The sequence below is a fragment of the Harmonia axyridis genome, chromosome 6 (assembly GCF_914767665.1).
Source record: "Harmonia axyridis chromosome 6, icHarAxyr1.1, whole genome shotgun sequence".
In the NCBI taxonomy this organism is placed as follows: domain Eukaryota; kingdom Metazoa; phylum Arthropoda; class Insecta; order Coleoptera; family Coccinellidae; genus Harmonia; species Harmonia axyridis.
The window spans coordinates 21498215-21516804 of NC_059506.1; the positions used below are offsets into that span (position 1 = coordinate 21498215).

The following is an 18590-nucleotide window of genomic DNA, read 5'->3' on the forward strand; positions in this document are numbered from 1 at the left end:
CAAACTAATGACTCAGAAACAGTTATTGTGAAAGGAAAATCAAATCATTTTCTAGTTGTATAGTTCATTTTTGTGTTTTTATAATACAAATTCCAAGAATCTTCTATTCATACTCTATCACAGAATCAATATCCAGTTCAATTCCCCTATGTTTGTATGCCAATCTTTCCTGACAATCCTGACCCAGCGTGTTTTCAGCATTTTGTACTCTCTCTTTACTTCTTTCTTATGATATGTATCAATAAAATTTAGTCGATTCGTTTGACTCAACAAATGAATTAACACTTCTAGTGAGAGTAACTCCAATATTCAATCGAGGAAAACAACTGATTCAATCATTAAGAGCTTTAAAATGGAAGATAATGATGTTTGCATAATTTCTTAAATTTCCTTGTTATTATGTTCGCCATGATATTGAGGCCGAAAATAAGCAGCTAGTATAAAAGTTAATATATGTCATTCGAAAATTCACTGAATGGGGTAGTTTGTGCCGAGTAGAAAACATGTTCACAATCATTCATTTTTCATCTATAAACCTATTGGAAAAATATGATTGATATTGTTAACCTAAGAATAGTAATGATTATCTGCTTACCACGCCCGCAGTAAGAAATTTTTTGGCACAAGAAAATTTTTATGTTATAGCCAATTTCACGATTTTTTTTGAGATATGTAACCAAATTTGATGAGACTACAAGGATAACTGTAGTGTGATTGATTTTATTGAAAAAAAAATCAGATATTCCGTAAAAACACAAAATGAAGAATAACCGTCAATTTTCGATCATGTGTTACATGACGTTTTTTATTGAAAATCACATGTAGAATCTCGCCTTGAAGTTTTCGACTTTTTAAAGTAGACACCCTGTATACATTTCCTCGAAAATCATGAATGAAATGGTGTCATAACTCCAAATCGCTGATACACACCAAACACGCGAAAAACAGGAGAATGTCGACATGTTTCGATCTCGACGCCAGTAGAAATCATCAGGCGATGCATCCCTTCAATCAACCTGTCATTTTCACTTCGTTCTTTTATAGGTAAAGAGGGCGTACCGCAGAGGTGTGCTACGGTGTTGGGGGCTCACGCGATCTACTTGAGGCCTGAAATGGAATCAAGACAGAACCGCGACAGGTACAGGGTGGTGCTGAGGGTGTGCAACCCCACTGGGGTTGACGTCTTCTGATGTGAAGTAAATTGTCTGGGTATCAAGCATGTGAGGCGTGGGAGAGTTTAACCTTGGAGCGGAGTTGCTGTTTACTCGAGTTATGCCGTAGAAACGGAAAAAAAAGCGGAATATAAAAATAATCTAATATATAAAATTCTTCTGTCACGGGGTGCGTAATCGAACTCCTCCGAAACGGCTCGACCGATTTTCGTGATCCTTAGCGAGGATATTAGTCAGGGAGGAGAATCGGACAACATCTATTTTTCATCCCCCTAAATGTTAAGGGTGGTCCACCCCTTAATTTTTTTTTTTTATTTTTCAGACAAAATTTTTTGTCTTTATTTTTTTATGATACATCATACAAAAATACATGCAACCCTAAATTTTCAATTTTCACCCCTCTACGATCAACCCCTATTTTTTATTTGGTAATTAAAAAGTTTTATTTTTTTTGCAAGAATTTTTTTTTATTTTGTCATGACTTATAATGAAAAATTTCATATGACACTCAATTTTTCACCCCTCTACGTTCAACCCTCATTTTTTATTTGTTAATTATAAGCTTCAATTTTTTGGCAAAAATTTTTTTTTATTCTATCATGACTTTAAATGAAAAATCCATATTACTCTCAATTTTCACCCCTCTACGATCAATCCCTATTTTTTTTTGTGAATTATAAACTTTAATTTCTTGGCAAAAATTTTTTTTTTATTGTGTCGACTTAAAAAAAAATCTGATTATACTCTCACTTTTTCATCCCTCTACGATTAACCACTTTTTTTTATTTGTTAATTATAAACTTCAATTTTTTTGGTAAGAATTATTTTTAATTTGTCATGACAGAATAAAAAATTTCATATCTCTCTCAATTTTCACTTTTATACGATCAACCCCTATTTTTAAATCCCGATTTTTATCGTTTTTAATCTATCCACAGATCCGCAATAAGGTTGCAAAATGGCAATCAAATATTATAATTGTAGTACGATAAATTCTTATTCAGAGTTTATAATTTCAAGTTCCTTTTTTTATTTTCTGTTGAATTTTGTTTCTAAAGATGCCGGCAATTAGACGTACAAACTTAAGTCGCAGAACCCGTAATGCTGCAAGTCAAAGAAATACAAAAGCAAGTCAAACTGATGAGCAACGAGAAACGCGGAATGAAGTTGAACGGAATCGATGGAACCGGAACCAACAAAATAGAAGTGTTGCGTTTAACCCCTATAGAGCTGCATTTAATTATAACAAAGAAATTGACTACAGTACACTGCATATCGTTGCTATTGGACTAATGAACGTTATTTGTCAATATTGCAAGGCATTTAAGTTTAAAAATGAAGCCCCTGCATTGTGTTGCTCGAACATAATAAAGAAATTAACTTAACTCAGATGAAAAGGTAACAGACATTTCTTGATTATAGGGCGGTATGAAGTTTGCCGGGTCAGCTAGTAATAATAATAAAGGCTTTTTATTCTTCGAACAAAATACATATTCTATCGCAGAATGGGCAAGAATCAGTGCATCCAGGCCGGATGCACTGTTCTATCTAACCTTGAATTCATTGAATATCTAAACATTTAAAAAGAAAAAAAAAACAATATTAATTTCAAAATTCAGTTTCGGTCATACATGTATGTAGTGGGGAAAACAAAAAAGGAGAGAAATGAAAATACAAAAATTCAGAAATAAAATTATAAACACGACTACCCTCATAAAGACCTGTTCTGTATGTTTTATTTTGATCTCTCATTTCCTAAACAGATCCCTCAATTCTTATCTATGTCTGTAATTAGAGAATTATGAGCCGCTAATGGTTTGAAAGAATTCGACTAGCCGATGACGAATTTGTGGTCGAATTCATGCTGATCGCGTTGGTCGAATCAGAAAAAATTCAAGAAGGATATCGAAGTAAATTATACACTACTTCTTCCTGCCCCCAAAAGCGACGAAGTTGAGATTTTTGTAAAGAGATATCAAAAAACAATGTCATGTTTCATGCTTAGTTGCTAGCTGATCACGTAATAAGAGTCGTAGAATATTCAAGAAAAATATTGGAAAAGCAAGGCCCCATATTTTCGTGAAAACAAAGTCGATCTGGTTGAGATTTAGCCTGTATTTGAATAACAACAATTTCAATCTATATACAGAATTAAGTGTTGATAAGGTCAGAAGAAAGATAATAAATTCAATCAGAATATCAAAAAAGCTAATATTTCAGTGACGACATATCCAACTGAGTTGAATTGGGATTTTGCAAGTAGATATAAAATAACAATGTGAAGTATTTTTCCAACAGATTCAATCGTTACTTAAAAAAAAATCGTGGAGATGAAGAAAATAAAACAAAATAAATAACATACTTTTTTATATTTGTGGGAAAAATTTTGTTTTATTTCATTTCATGCTTGACGCAAAATTTCATGTTGATGCGTCATCAGAACCGGTGAACTATAGATAATTGCAAAAAGAGAAAATATTCAAGAAGAATATCGAAAAAAATAAGAGAACAATAAAAAGCTCCAGACGTTAGTAATTTCCTTTTTTTTTCGTTATACTTCTTGTTTTTTATCCTTGCAAATATCTGCTAATGGTGATTGATAATTGTCATAGCAACTACATTGTATATTTCAAATGGCTAGAGATAGCCCTGCCACCTGCCACCCTTGATTCTTGTTGTCAACAGTAAAAATAGTAGTCTTCGATTTCAAGTTCAAGTCAACAAAAGCCACAATTTCTCATTTCTGGCAAAAATCTGACGGGTGGGCATGTACCAATCTTACGCAAAAAAGCGAATTTTTCCTGGGTCAACATATGGATGTGAGGAGGTTCGTTTGCAGATGGACTCACGAAAATAACACTCATGGATTTCTTTTAGCGCGCTTGTTCTAGAAGAATAGTGGAGTATAATTCTGTTCAAATGTCTGCAATTTTAGAATTTTGAATCAAAAGTGGTCTCAAACGATTTAGTTCACTGAACTGATGAATAATAAGATAATAAGATGAAACTTTCGAATTATATTGACTGATTTTAACTATTTCTCAAAATGAGATGTGGAAATATATGCCGTCAGAAACTATTATTATTTCTGTAGTTTACGTATAGTCTTATGTTATTCTTCATTATGTAGTACATTTTATTATGCCATGGCATGACGTCACGGATGGCGAAGCTGAGATACATGGTGTTAATTGGAAAATAAAAGAATCCTTGAATAATTTCAAGAAAAAGTCTTTTTCGGCAACCGTCCGGGAAGTGCTCACTTCCCGGACGCTTTTTCTCTGAGAAAGTAGCATTTCCCGGCCTAGTCCGGAAAGTACGTACTTCCCGGACTAGGCCGGAAAAGAATCATAGAATCCATAACAACCGAGATAACGGCTGACAGTTCATATGAAATTAGTTGTCAAAAATTTGCATGTTTTTTTATCGCAATCGTAATAAAATATGGAAAGCAGCAGCGATAGTGTTATTTTAAATGGTTGCCGAAAAAATATTGTACGCAACACGCCCGAAAATGTTTTTTTTGGACTCACAGACTTCCAGGACTCGCTTACGCTCGTCCTGGAATTTTGTCTATTCGTCCAAAAAAACCCTATTTTCCGGACTTGTTACGTAAATTACTATTTTAACATAGGCCCGCAAACGTTTTGTTTTCGAGATACATGGTGTTTCTTGTAGTTTTATTTTTTTTGTGATCAATATTCGTTACAGATTGGGTAAATAAGTACCGAAACTCATAAATAATTTATTCATCACAGCTTACTAACTGGATCTCCATAATGAGTTGGATTACTAGAGAATTGTTCAAAATTTGTTTTTTCGAAATCAGTAGCAGATATGACAAAGCCACAAAAAAACAAGAAGTGTAGTACTGGACTCAATTTAAACTAAACTACCAGTGTTCCACGAAAAACTTTAACACCCCTTATCTCGAAACCAAAACGTTTGTGTGCTTCAGTTCATAGAACTTTTTTCTTAGAATGAATCTATCATTTTCGTTTGTACTTCCAATTCAGGAACACCCTGTTCAAATATGTACACAAAACAGGCAATTTTTAAGCTTTGTATTGTCGACCTTTGCTATGTTGCCAATGTACTTATTCTTATTGTACGTTTTTATGTCATTCGTAAGAAGAATCGATTTTGATTGTTTTAGAATTATTTTATCTGCTAATAATAGGCAATCATGTTCATCAGCATCTATACAGAGTGGTAGTTTAGTTTAAATTGAGTCCAGTACTACACTTCTTGTTTTTTTGTGGCTTTGTCATATCTGCTACTGATTTCGAAAAAACAAAAAATGTAGGAGTGATTCTGTGACGGAAATTAAGGTGAATACTTGGTATACATTTTTTTTTGAAAAACCTCCCACACAAAAGTTTCACCCCTCCGAAGATAACCAGAACAGATTTCAATAAATATAATAATTGTAGTGTCGATATTCGACAGGTTATTGTATATTGTTTGTTCACTATTGTTTTAGTTGTAAAAGTCGTAGCCTAGTAAAAGCAAAATTTGATTGGCTCTTGTTCAAAATAATAATAATTCAATAAACTTATAATAACAATAAATAATAAAATAATGAGCTTGCTTTCAGAAAAACTTGTGAAGATAAGAATGTAATGAAATAAATTCGCTTTTCAGCAATGTTTTTTCAAAAGAAAAATGTTCATCCAATAAAAAAATTGTAACAAAAAATATTTTAGGGGTGGACTATTTCAACCTCTTTTAAACATACTTCAGACTTGCAAATATTCCAAAATGTGAAGTTCTATTGACAAATTAAAGTTTCGTATCTTTAGATCAATAAACGTGGAAACTAAAAAAGAAAAATTTTTTTTTTCATCGGAAGGGTGTAACTTTTCTGGGGTGGTTTTTCAAAAAAATGTATACCAAATACCCACCTCAATTTTCATCACAAAATCACGGTGTTTTTTAGATACTGTATACACTATTGAATTCGAATGGATCATTATCTTCTAGTATGCAATTGAACATTCATAATAAAATCGAAGAATCTCTTTTTTAGGTAAGCAGTAAAAGTCATCGCTTAAATAATTTTCATCTTGAAATTATCGATCACAGCTCTGCATATCGCTCTAATTATAATAACCAAATCCTCGAAGATATCCAAAGAGGACTTAAACACCACATCAGCTCTAGGCTCACAGCAGCAGGCTAGGCAACATGTAAGAATGGAACGGCAATGTGGTGACCCTCACCGTCGGATGGCTGAACTGCGGTGAACCTTTGACGGTTAGCCTTTACCAAGCACTGTTGGCATCCCGCATGTACCTAAGCGTAGACCGAGATCAGATACATTGTCAGACCGTCGAAGATAAGATATTGAATTGAAGGGTTTCCGTATCCACATCAATTATTGCATTCAATTTTTGGCATAAGCTCCTATCCGATTATTATTGAGAGATTTTTTTCGATTAACGGAAATGGATCTCTTGTTAGGGAAATATTGGTTAACTTGCTTTTATCCTCAACTCCCCTCGAGTGGTGAGCTCTAAGAAAATGACCGTTTTTCTCTAGGATATTGTTTTTAGGCTATAATCTATTCTCGCAAATTATCGAAAATACTGAGCCTTTGACAAGAACAATTAGATTCAATATAGACATCTTCAAATCAGCACTTTCCTAACAGTTGAATACAAGGAACAACCTGACTGATTTGTATATCTCACATAAATTTTCAAATAACATGAATTTTTCAATATGGAATAGCTGGGCTGGAAGTTCCCGGGGTAACTTGTTCCGATGGTAATAATATTTTAAGAAAAAAAGATAGCAAGTCATGCAAATAAAGCACCAAGTGGAGTGCAAATTTGGCAGTAATTTTTATTACCCTGGCGACGGTGGTTGAGTAGCTGTGTGCATGTGATCTCAAAACGCCACGTGAGTAATTTTTTTCATGTTTAAACTATTTGGTCTATCTTCATTAATTATAGACATATTCATGAGTAAATTTCCAAAATTGTTGTTACATAAGTAAGGAATCTTATTGCTTTAGTATTGTTTCAATTGATTCTGTTAGATTGTGTCAATGTTCGTATATAAAAGTAATTTGGGTTCATAAGTTCCTTTCTGCCGCGGCTGGTTATTCCTCGGAAATACTTACCCCAATCGACTTTCAATCGTATGTAAAACTATAAGCGTAAGACAAAGATAGGTAAGACCTCCGAGACAATTGTTACGTCAAGCTGGCTTGCTTTTATCAACGACGGCAAATCTGTTGAAACAGTGATAAGGGAAATTGAATTGCCCGCACGACCTTACATCGAATTCTTGAAAACGATGTTTACGAAAGACGACTATTTTAACCGACATGCCAGAAAATATGTATTGGCTGAAGAACAGGCAAAAAAAGACAAAACAGATGAAGACATTAGAAGGACTAGACAGAAAAAACAAAGATACAAGAAAAGTAAATGCTAAAGGCAAGGAGAAAAGTAAGGAAAAATATTAGAATCAGGAAAAGGCAAAACGCAAGATACCGACAGTGGCAGCTGTAATGATCTGGAATGGTACCTACTGCATAATTTGCTATGATGATTCGTATTCAAATTCTCGACCACGAGAACAGTGGATTAAACATAGTATGTATTAGAAGGCTTGTGACGAAAATTCCGAAAAAGCCCAATAGAGAACACAAGAGACCGAAGATGACATTTCCCTAGAAAGTGCGTGTTAAGCCAAACATCGACTGGCACAAAGACTATGTAATTAATTGTTACATAAACATTTTTATTGGCATGTGGACACCTGCTACAGCAGAACACAATACTTCACCAGAGGTGAATTATATTGAGAAATTTTTGACAGTTCCAACAACCAATCAAATTTTGTCATTTTATGTCATATGAAACAATTTCACCCAATCATTTCAACATTACATTGCATTCAGTCCAATTATCGATCCCTATGACAACACGATGGAGTTTGATCTCTTCATTCTAATTTAATTTAAAAACGTCATCATTTAGCAATGCTTATGTTCAAAGTATAAAGGCGCTAATCAAAGAAAAATTATCAGAAAAATAACATACAGTTACAAATGTATTTGAGGAATATTTATGTAGTTTTGCTGAGAACGAGAATATAATTTGAATGAACCTAGGAGCCTAGAAGAATTGACGTTGATACTAAAAGATTGGGCGGTTAGTATGAGAAAAAAAGATGGGACCTAATATAAACATGCAACGGTGAAGACAATGTGGAACGTTTTGTGCAAACTCTTGCAAAAAATACTATAATAACTATAACATTATGATTGATCCGTTTAACAATATAGTATTTAAATCAGCTCGAGATGCCCACGATGCAATGGTAATAGATCATCTATAGTAGAGAACAGCAACGAATCTAATGTTCAGTTAAATTTTTATATAGTCATACATTTTTTGTAAAACAATATGCCGCCAAATATCTATATGACATTAATAAATGCCCCATAATTCTATGAAAAATTTTTCAAATTCTTATCTTGATTACCTAGTAGTTATGTCCTAGGGATATAACTACTGAGAAGAAGCAGTAAAAATCTAATGGCTTAAGTGAGAAAGAGAAAGAAGTTCAAAGTTTGAATTGTAGTTACCCCTACCCTTCATACTTGGCATCAAAGTTACCTTCTATCCGGCCATTTCAAACCCCAAAAACGCGAAGGCGAATCCCAAATGAACAGCAGAAAACTGCCAGACTAAAACGTGATTCCAAACAGGGCTTGATTGGCCAGAAGTCAAACACGGTCGCGAAACTCAATCGATTATGTACACTTTCGAATTTATTCCTCTGACCACGGCGACCAGTGCGCGGTAAGTTGACATTAAGCTTGATTTACGCCCGAAAAAACTCCCTCATTTCCACGGAGTGGTCGCATTTTCGGCCGGCCGACTGCGGGAAATGGAAAAACTGGAAAATTGAGATTGAATCAGTGCAATTTCGTCGTCGATAGCAATGCTGTTGATTTTGATCTAAAGCTCGGTCGTCACGGGGTGACCAGTATGTGACTGGTTTTCTGATGATGGGACCTCAACTTTAAATCTGATTGGTTTTTGATCTATTTAAGCAGTCCGCAAATGGACTAGTTTTCATTTTTTTGTTAAGGATTAATTCTAAAAATTTAAGTAAAATGAAACAAAAATGTGGAAGAATCATTGAAATATCTCTAGAAATGAAAAATTTATGGGATTTTGAAGTTGCGCTTGGAAGAATAATTTCCTAGTACGTGTAAGTGACGTGACGTCACACACTAGACGACTGGTATTCGCAGAGTGCCTATGAATTCATTGGTGTACAATCACTTGTGCCGTTCGTGTCGTGTTTTGTTTTTTTTACACGATGGCTGAAATAACTTACTATATACATACATAAAAAAAATTACTCCTCACATAAATATGTTTTACCATTGATAGACATCAACAACCAGTACTCAACTACAAACTGTTTATGAAACGTTTTTTAAATAAATCATCGTTATAAGTTGAACCATGATGAAGCAAACTCAAAAGTAGATACTCACTTGAAAAGTTTAACTCCTTTTATTTCAGCACTGACATAAGATGGATTTGAAGAAAAAAACTCCATCACTGCGAATATATCTATTTTAGGCAAATTGTCACTTTGTCCTTTTACGAAGCCTTCTTCCATTATGGTGACATAAAAACAAAACTCGAGTTAAAACTACACTGTACAACTACAAACGGCGCGAGAGCCTTGGCGCGGCTAAGTATTCAAACGTAATTTATGGTGGAGCGATCACAGGCAAGAGCCGTGACGTCACAGACCAAAGACGTTCCGCGCTAAAATCGTAAATTTAAATAATCTATTTCTCAGTCATTTATTGATGGATTTTCAAAATTTTGTCACTGATTTATCAGTTTTGCTCTATATTTTGATTTTATCGTGTCAAATATAGTATTATCAACATCACTAAACTAGTCCATTACCGATGAAAAATCAGTTGCTGTGAACCGTAAAAAAAATCAGAGGATGCTAGGCATTCGCCGCCCCGTTCTACCTAATTTATCTAGTTCAATACAGAGTCAATTCATTATAGAAAATCATAGGAGTATTAAATTGATATGATTTGCTGTTTACCCAGAAAATTGTTTTTGGCAGCTTAGGGAACTGTAGAACAACCAATCATTACAACGTATTTCTCCGTTTCTCGATTCAATAAGTGCTAACTTTGAACTTTCGAACTGCGGGTTCTTGAATTTTCTTTGAAGAAGCCTTTGTTATTCTTCTCAGTCATCTTTTAAATTTAAATTACATATGATATCGATATTTCAACCTTAAATCATCTTGTCTTATTCATCATAGGACTTTGTGTCGATTTCATTAGAAATTATCCTGAATCATTTAAATCTATCAAGCTCTCTAGTATAAAGGCAACGCAATTCTTATCTATAGGCCCATTATAGTACCCAATTGTATTTTCATAGGTAACTATATTTGAGAGCGCCTATTCGATTGCAATGAAATTGGGCTTGGAAATATTTTAATCCACTACAAATAGTGGTATTTTCAAAACGAAAATGATTTTGGGTCAAAATTATGTCTTGTTTTGTTGATTTTGCGCCCCTTTAATTTGGCGCCCCGGCAGAATGTCCGGTTTGTCGATCCTGGCGGCGGCTTCGGGAAGTATAGTTACAAAAAACCAAACCGAGTAACCAGGAGAGGTAATTTAAGGATATTGTGATTAGATTCGGAAACCTACTAACAACCGAAAAGGTTGTTTATTTATTCAACAAATACACGACAGAAGATCATGGGAAATGCCTACTTGAAGGAATGTTGGATGCTTATGACAGAATGCCCAGTGAGGCACTAAATAACCCACCGGATAAAGTAACAGAAGAAAGAGTAGAAATTGCTAAAGCAATACTTCAACAGGACACAATTAGATGAGAAACAACAGATACGATTCTAACATGCAAAGCACTAATGAAAATCACTGACTTGAGAAAACTAAAAAGGTATTTAGGTATATAATTCTGATATGATTTCTCTTATGAAATATATCTTTTTATGTTAGTTATTTATTATTTAATGGATAGGGCTGGATTCTGGTCATTAATTGAAAATTTTGAAATTCAAAATTTAAAACTATATTTCTTTTATCAGAACACAAAAGCTAACTATCTTATCTATCTATTCGAATCATCAAACGAAGTTATACAACAAATATAATTGAAATAATTCATCCTTTGAATTCTCGATCGTCCTTATATTTATGGTTCGGTAGATTCTTCTAAATATTAGTTTGCTACTTATTTTCTTCAGTTTTCAATTATACAGTTTTATCTGATTTTGCATGCTCGCAGGTGCTCTCAGATGATCAATGATATTCCTATAACCTACTAAATTCTATATTTGTCTACGGTAAAATGTCATAAGAAGTCAAAAAATATACCCAGTGCATCTTTTCGAATTGTATCATTTCTTTTGGAAACACTTCACAAACTAAATATCAACCTAGTTGTATCTGCTCTTTTGGAAATATTGGGTTATATTTCTGATATTCTGCTTGATTTTTCTATAATTCTGGTGACACCATCAACACGAAATTTGCTATCGATATAGAAATTGCTATTTTACATTCACAAAAAAACAGTCTACTCCGTCAGATGTATTGCCATTGAAATAACAGATTTTTTTCAGACTCATTGTGTTAGTATGTTTTTGTTCCTTATATTGTTTTGATTATTTCAATCATGGAAAGATACACGCTTCAATAACATTCCGAAATTGTTGGAGTGTTTTATCAAAATCAAAATAATGAGAAAGATTGAAGAAGAATTCATGAGATTCGGTATTTGTCGTATTGTATACCAAACTGAAAGTGAATTTTGTGTTCACGATATAAAAGTAGCAGTAGCAGGTACCTACTCAACCGAACTTAGCAACTCTTTCAAATTTGTTCACAATAAACGAATACAGTAAGCAAACCAATAATCGTAATCGACTCAGTAGCCGAATATGATTATAACCCTATACCCTAAGAGGAATCGAAAAAGTAAGAGTACAGTCCATTCAGGAATTATTGACATCCCGGGTGGCTTTGGAAAATCGATATTGAGTTGGTATAGTATATCCAAAGTCACTTGAACTAGTCCTTAAAAACGCTGGGCCAGATGTCCCTTCGAAGTGGATATCGCGATCCGCTAAATACCGGGGCTTATTTGAAATTATTGTTAGGCAATAAATTCATTCACCTCAAAATATTTTCTGAAAACTTGAACAATCCTTGTATAATCGAAATATTCTGGCTTCCTCCAAGTGACTTTGAATATACTATACTGGCTCATTCATAACATTTTGAATTGTAGCATCTGGATTTTAATCAATCAAAGACAACATAACATAAACTTAATTGGTTACAAGTTCAAACAGTTAATAAAAGGAAATTTCTTATTGATAAACAGAAAAATATAATAAGTTGAGTACGATTTTATGGTAAATACAGAGAATATTTGCAACAAAATGTGAAACTCATTTATCTGGCGGAAACTTGGTTATTTGAAAATACCAGCATCATTCAACAGTGGACTCTAGAAAAAAAACAAAATGTTTTTCAAGTATATTCAAGGGTAAAAGTAGAAGGAGCACTATTTTGAATGCTGGATATTTAGATTTTTACCTGGATGTTTTGTTTTGACAGTGGTGATCATAAGGATTATATAAATCTATGAAGAGAGAATTATTTCATAATTGGATTGCTAAGCAAAGTCTTGGCATTGCATCTATAGTTTATTTATATTCTATATTGAAATTAAGTATTGTTATATCTGTTTTTTGTTCTACAATGAGTAATCCAAAAATCTTATAAATTCCAATTGCTTTATAGAATTTTTACTGAGTATTTAATCGAAAAATATATTCACAAGAGTAACTTCAAGAATTTCTTCCTCTTACCCACTTGAAGGTAATAACAGAATTCAATAAAATTTTAAAATTCACAAATTAAAAATAATCTCATGCAAAAATGCTTTTAGTGAGTGAGTTGAAGCTGTTATGGGCAAAATAATTTATGTAATTCAACAGAAACTAGTATAAAAGCAAACTCGAGTACAAATAGTACCTATATTTCTCATACAAGTTTTATCAATCATTCATGTCATGAACAGTTTCAATAAATAGTGACTTTAGAAAGTAATTTACACATCGGCTGATAAATTGGTTCCAATTTTGAAAGTTACAGTACAACTGTGATGTCAAAATTTTTCATATACTAAATGGATTCTCTGAATTTTATTCCTGTCTTATTATGATCTGGCTCTTCCATTCACTAAGCTACACTATTTAAATTTATCAACCAGTTTTTTCTGTTTTCTCCACCAGTTTAGACACCACAGTTAAAATGATCGATAAGAGTTATTTGATAAGAATTTTGCAAGCAGGTTGGTATCCAGTGTCCATCAGTAATGCAACAATTTTTGAAGAGCCTTTGGTGGAAAGGGATATGCATATTTTGATGATTTTCAATGGGATCTTTCATGGGCGACTTTTAAATGAATAGATATCTCTTCATTGGATTTCCTTGAAATGAGATAGCATTTCTCTATATTTTTACGTTATATAATCTGAATTTCAATTTATGGAATCATGACTGTATGTTTAATCGTAATTTCGAAAATTCAGGATCTTTCGGATACAAAAATGATGAAAATAATTTAAACTGGTTATTTCTATGATGAACCATAGCAATTTTTAGTGATATTTTTGTAACCAGAAATAAAGCCGCGACTAGACGTTCATGGCCTACTTCGATGTCAATAATTCCTGAATAGACTGTATAATTACATTATAGTCAATTAACAATATTCGAGAAAAACATTCAGTTAGCGTCATAAAAGACGCCAAACACTCCATAACTTTCCACCTTGTTTGGCCCTGCTAGGTGGAATCGGAAAGAGAGGAGCATATTAATAGTCGATCAACAAATCTCCCCGTAAAAAAAAACCGCCAGAACCAGGCTGATATCGCGGCGGTATGTTTGAGGTATCACACAAACCCTAATGGCGGGGTTAAACACATCAAGTGCTGCACATTTTTCAGGGTAAAAAAGCAGGCCCGAGAATAATTCGATTCTGTGGGGTGGATGGGCCGTGAAATCAACGGCGGCGTTGGATTTGAACTGTCCGACGGCGGAAGCCACGGTGGCCATTTTGGGTTTAATGAGTAGATACTGAAATTAGTGTAGTACAGGATTTATCTGTATTATATCTATTAGATATAGTAGGTGTTGAATGTATAAACAGATTGCCATTTTGGTTTAATATTTTTCAGAAAATAGGCCTTTACTAGTTTACTCGGGCCTTTAGAATCATTCTCAGATTAATAAACATAGATACAGGGAGCATACGTCATTTTCAGTCAGCGATTTTGTGACCAACTCAAATTTCACATAAGGTGCGCGGAAATGACAATATATCAGTGATATAATAATTCACTAAATTCGCGAGTTTCTTCACAAAGAACGCACTTCTTATGTCCTATTGTGAATTAACGTTTAATAATAACTCAAAATATTTTGAGATGAATACCTAAATATATCAGAAATTCAAAAAACAAACATCAAGCGCGCCAAACGACGTGAAACAACCGATGACACTAGGACAGCTAGATGCAGTGAATAATAAATATTCTGCTCACTATAAATTCGACAATAAGGGAAATATCGAATTGCAAATATTCAAATTTGGATATTTAATCGGGAATCACTCAAATAAATATATTTCATTCAATATAATATACATTTATAAGGATATAGTATTGGACTAGTTTAGTGATGTTGATAATACTATATTTGACACGATAATTTCAAAATATAGAGCAAAACTGATAAATCAGTGAAAACATTTTGAAAATCCATCAATAAATGACTGAGAAATAGATTTTTTAAATTTAAGTATTTTAGAGCGGAACATCTTTAGTCTGTGACGTCACGGCTCTTGCCTGTGATCGCTACACCATAAATTACGTTTAAATACTTAGCCGCGCCAAGGCTCTCGCGCCGTTTGTAGTTCTACAGTGTAGTTTTAACTCGAGTTTTGTTTTTATGTCACCATAATGGAAGAAGGCTTCGTGAAAGGACAAAGTGACAATTTGCCTAAAATAGATATATTCGCAGTGATGGAGTTTTTTTCTTCAAATCCATCTTATGTCAGTGCAGAAATAAAAGGAGTTAAACTTTTCAAGTAAGTATCCACTTTTGAGTTTGCTTCATCATGGTTCAACTTGTAACGATGATTTATTTAAAAAACGTTTCATAAACAGTTTGTAGTTGAGTACTGGTTGTTGAAGTCTATCAATGGCAAAACATATTTATGTGAGGAGTAAAAAGTAAAAAGAGAAAAAAGTAATTTATATGTATGTATATAGTAAGTTATTTCAGCCATCGTGTAACGAACAAAACACAACACGAACGGCACAAGTGATTGTACACCAATGAATTCGTAAGCACTCTGCGAATACCAGTCGTCTAGTGTGTGACGTCACGACACGTACTATGAAATTATTCTTCCAAGCGCAACTTTAAAGTCCCATAACTTTTTCATTTCTAGAGATATTTCAATGATTCTTCCACATTTTTGTTTCATTTTACTTAAATTTTCAGAATTAATCCTTAACAAAAAAATAAAAACTAGTCTATTGTGGATTTGAAAATATATTACAATCCTACAACGTAATGAGTTGTTGATTCGAAGCTTCCAGTATAGGCTTCGAACAATCTGTAGATCTCTTGTATCTAGACCATTTTTTTTGAGTACATCCATCATTATTTATTATCATATCAAAAGTTGACTGATAATCTACAAAAGCTATAAATACATCTTTCCGTTGATTATAAGATTTTTGAGCGAGCAGCTGTAAAAAATAAGTGACTTCTCTGGTGCCTATTGCGTTTTTAAAGCCAAATTGTGTATCACCGCTGACTTCTTCACATCTCTTGAATATTCTCTTGTGAATGATTTCGAGGAAAAGTTTTAAAACGTGACTCATTAGACTCACTAAACGATGGTCCTCACACTTGTGGGGGAGTAACGGCTTTAAACTTCGTAGAACTGTACGGTTAATCAATTGTCTAGCCCTTGTGCGAAGTGCTGTTTCAAACCTTATATCTTCTAAAACAATATTTAGGTCTGTTGAACTCATCAATGAATTGTAATGATGACTCCGATTCTCACATATAATATATAAAAAGTATAATGTATATTACTTATCAGAGTAATGAACATAGGTAGAAGGGCATATGTCATTGTCAGTAAGCAAATTTTGTCCCCAACATGAACTATCAAATTTGGCATGAAGCGCGCGGAAATGAAAACATATAAGTGATATACGATATTTCACTCAATTCGCCAGTTTTTCCACAAAGAACTCACTTCTTATGTGCCATAGTAAATCAACGTTTTATATTAACTCAAAATATATTGAAATAAATACCTATATATCTGAAATTGAGAAAACAATCTTCAAGCGCGCCAAACGACGTGAAACAAAAGATGACACTAGGACAGCAGAATTTGTCAAAACTTGGATTTCAGCAGGTAGATACAGAAAATGATAAATATTCTGCTAATTATAAATTTGACAATAAGGAAAAATATCAGATTCCAAATTTGCATATTCAATCGAGAATCACTCAAATAAAATATTTCATTCAATATAATATACATTCAGAACGATATAGTAAAATTGTGGATTTGAAAATGTATCATAATCCGACAACGTAATCTAACCATGTCGGGGACGTGAAAAAATTGTGTACACTCCTTCTAGCTATGGTTATTACTCTATGATATATTCCCAGATGTCTGCTACTCTCCTATCATGTGCCAATGACAATGTCAAAGGTCAATATGTTGCTGTATCGGCTGAAAAAACGCACAACTCATATTCTGTTATAGCGATTATACAGGGTGGCCTTTGAAAAGAAAACAGACGAGATTACAGACGAAATAAAGTTTTTCGATAGAAATGCTCGGACAGGTCGATTTCTGTTTCGAGGGGAACAACTTAAGATGTAGGTTACGGACGCATAGCGCTTCAACCCTTGCTGCTACAACCCCCACCCCCAATTTTTGAATGGGGAAGATGGGGTGAGTGATACCTCAATTTAAAGGTATTTTTATACTGATTTCAGCACAGTAATTGTTTTTCATTTTATGCATTAGTCCTCGAAATATTCATGCGTTAGTTAGTTAGGAAGGAAGCCACAGTCATGGTTGTTTTGAAGCTCAAAATGTCGATTACTACAAGTGCCATGAAAACACCACTTCATTTTAAAATACTTAGTTAAGAATATTTCGAGAACTAATGCATAAAATGAAAAAACAATTACTGTGCTGAAATCAGTATAAAAATACCTTTCAAATGAGGTATCACTCACCCCATCTTCCCTATTCAAAATTTTGGGGTGAGGGTTGTAGTAGCAAGGGTTGAAGCGCTATGCGTCCGTAACCTACATCTTAAGTTGTCCCCCTCGAAACAGAAATCGACCTGTCCGAGCATTTCTATCGAAAAACTTTATTTCGTCTGTAATCTCGTCTGTTTCGTTTTCAAATGGCCACCCTGTATTCATTCTATGCAATGAAAGAATACTCGAGATATTAAGACGTAAAGATCTTCTTTAACTTTCTCCTTAGAGATTTCAACGATGAATAAGACGCAAATCTCCCGGAAGGGTGTAAAGAAGGAGGAAGCAACATCAAAGAAAGTGAGAACTCCATAAAAGACGACCTGACGGGCAAAAACCCCGCGCCGAATATCAACACAGCATCACACAACGGTGGAAAACCGAACAAACTTATCGCGGAAAACTGTCAACAGATTATGAAAGTTAATCCTCGGCGAAGTAAGCTGTTTGCCCGGCAAACCCTTCTTCTCCCTTTCCGTCATGAATAAAAACGGATCGAATTCAATTTGAAAATACGAGGGCTACTTTTTATGTATTGAGAACTGGCAACACTGATATTGCCAGGTGAAATCTGATATTGACATCGTAAAATCTTACATTTTTTGTGTTGTAAGTACTCATGATGTTTTGAGGTACGAGCACATTTTTTTTTATTTACAGTAAATTGAAAATTTCATCTCTGCCAAAATATGGAATTAACTCGAGCTATGAAAATTTTGACTTTCGACGTGGTCTAACTTGAAAAAAATGCATCTATTAACTAAATTCAACTTTTGGCGATGCACACCATTTAAAGTCACTGTATATCGCTGGTATACTCAATGGACTAGTTTAGTGATGTTGATAATACTATATTTGACACGATAGAATCAAAATCCATCAATAAATGACTGAGAAATAGATTATTTAAAGTAACGTATTTTAGCGCGGAACGTCTTTGGTCTGTGACGTCACGTAGTTCGTTCTCGAAGCTTCAAGAAGCAAAT

The 18590-nt window shown here is 33.8% G+C and overlaps 1 protein-coding gene across 3 annotated transcripts in view; it reads right to left on the reverse strand.

Moving 5' to 3' along the window:
* Positions 1-18590, reverse strand: part of LOC123682513 (runt-related transcription factor 1) — a 101939-nt gene that overhangs the window by 50882 nt on the left and 32467 nt on the right. The gene's annotated exons all lie outside the window — the stretch shown is intronic.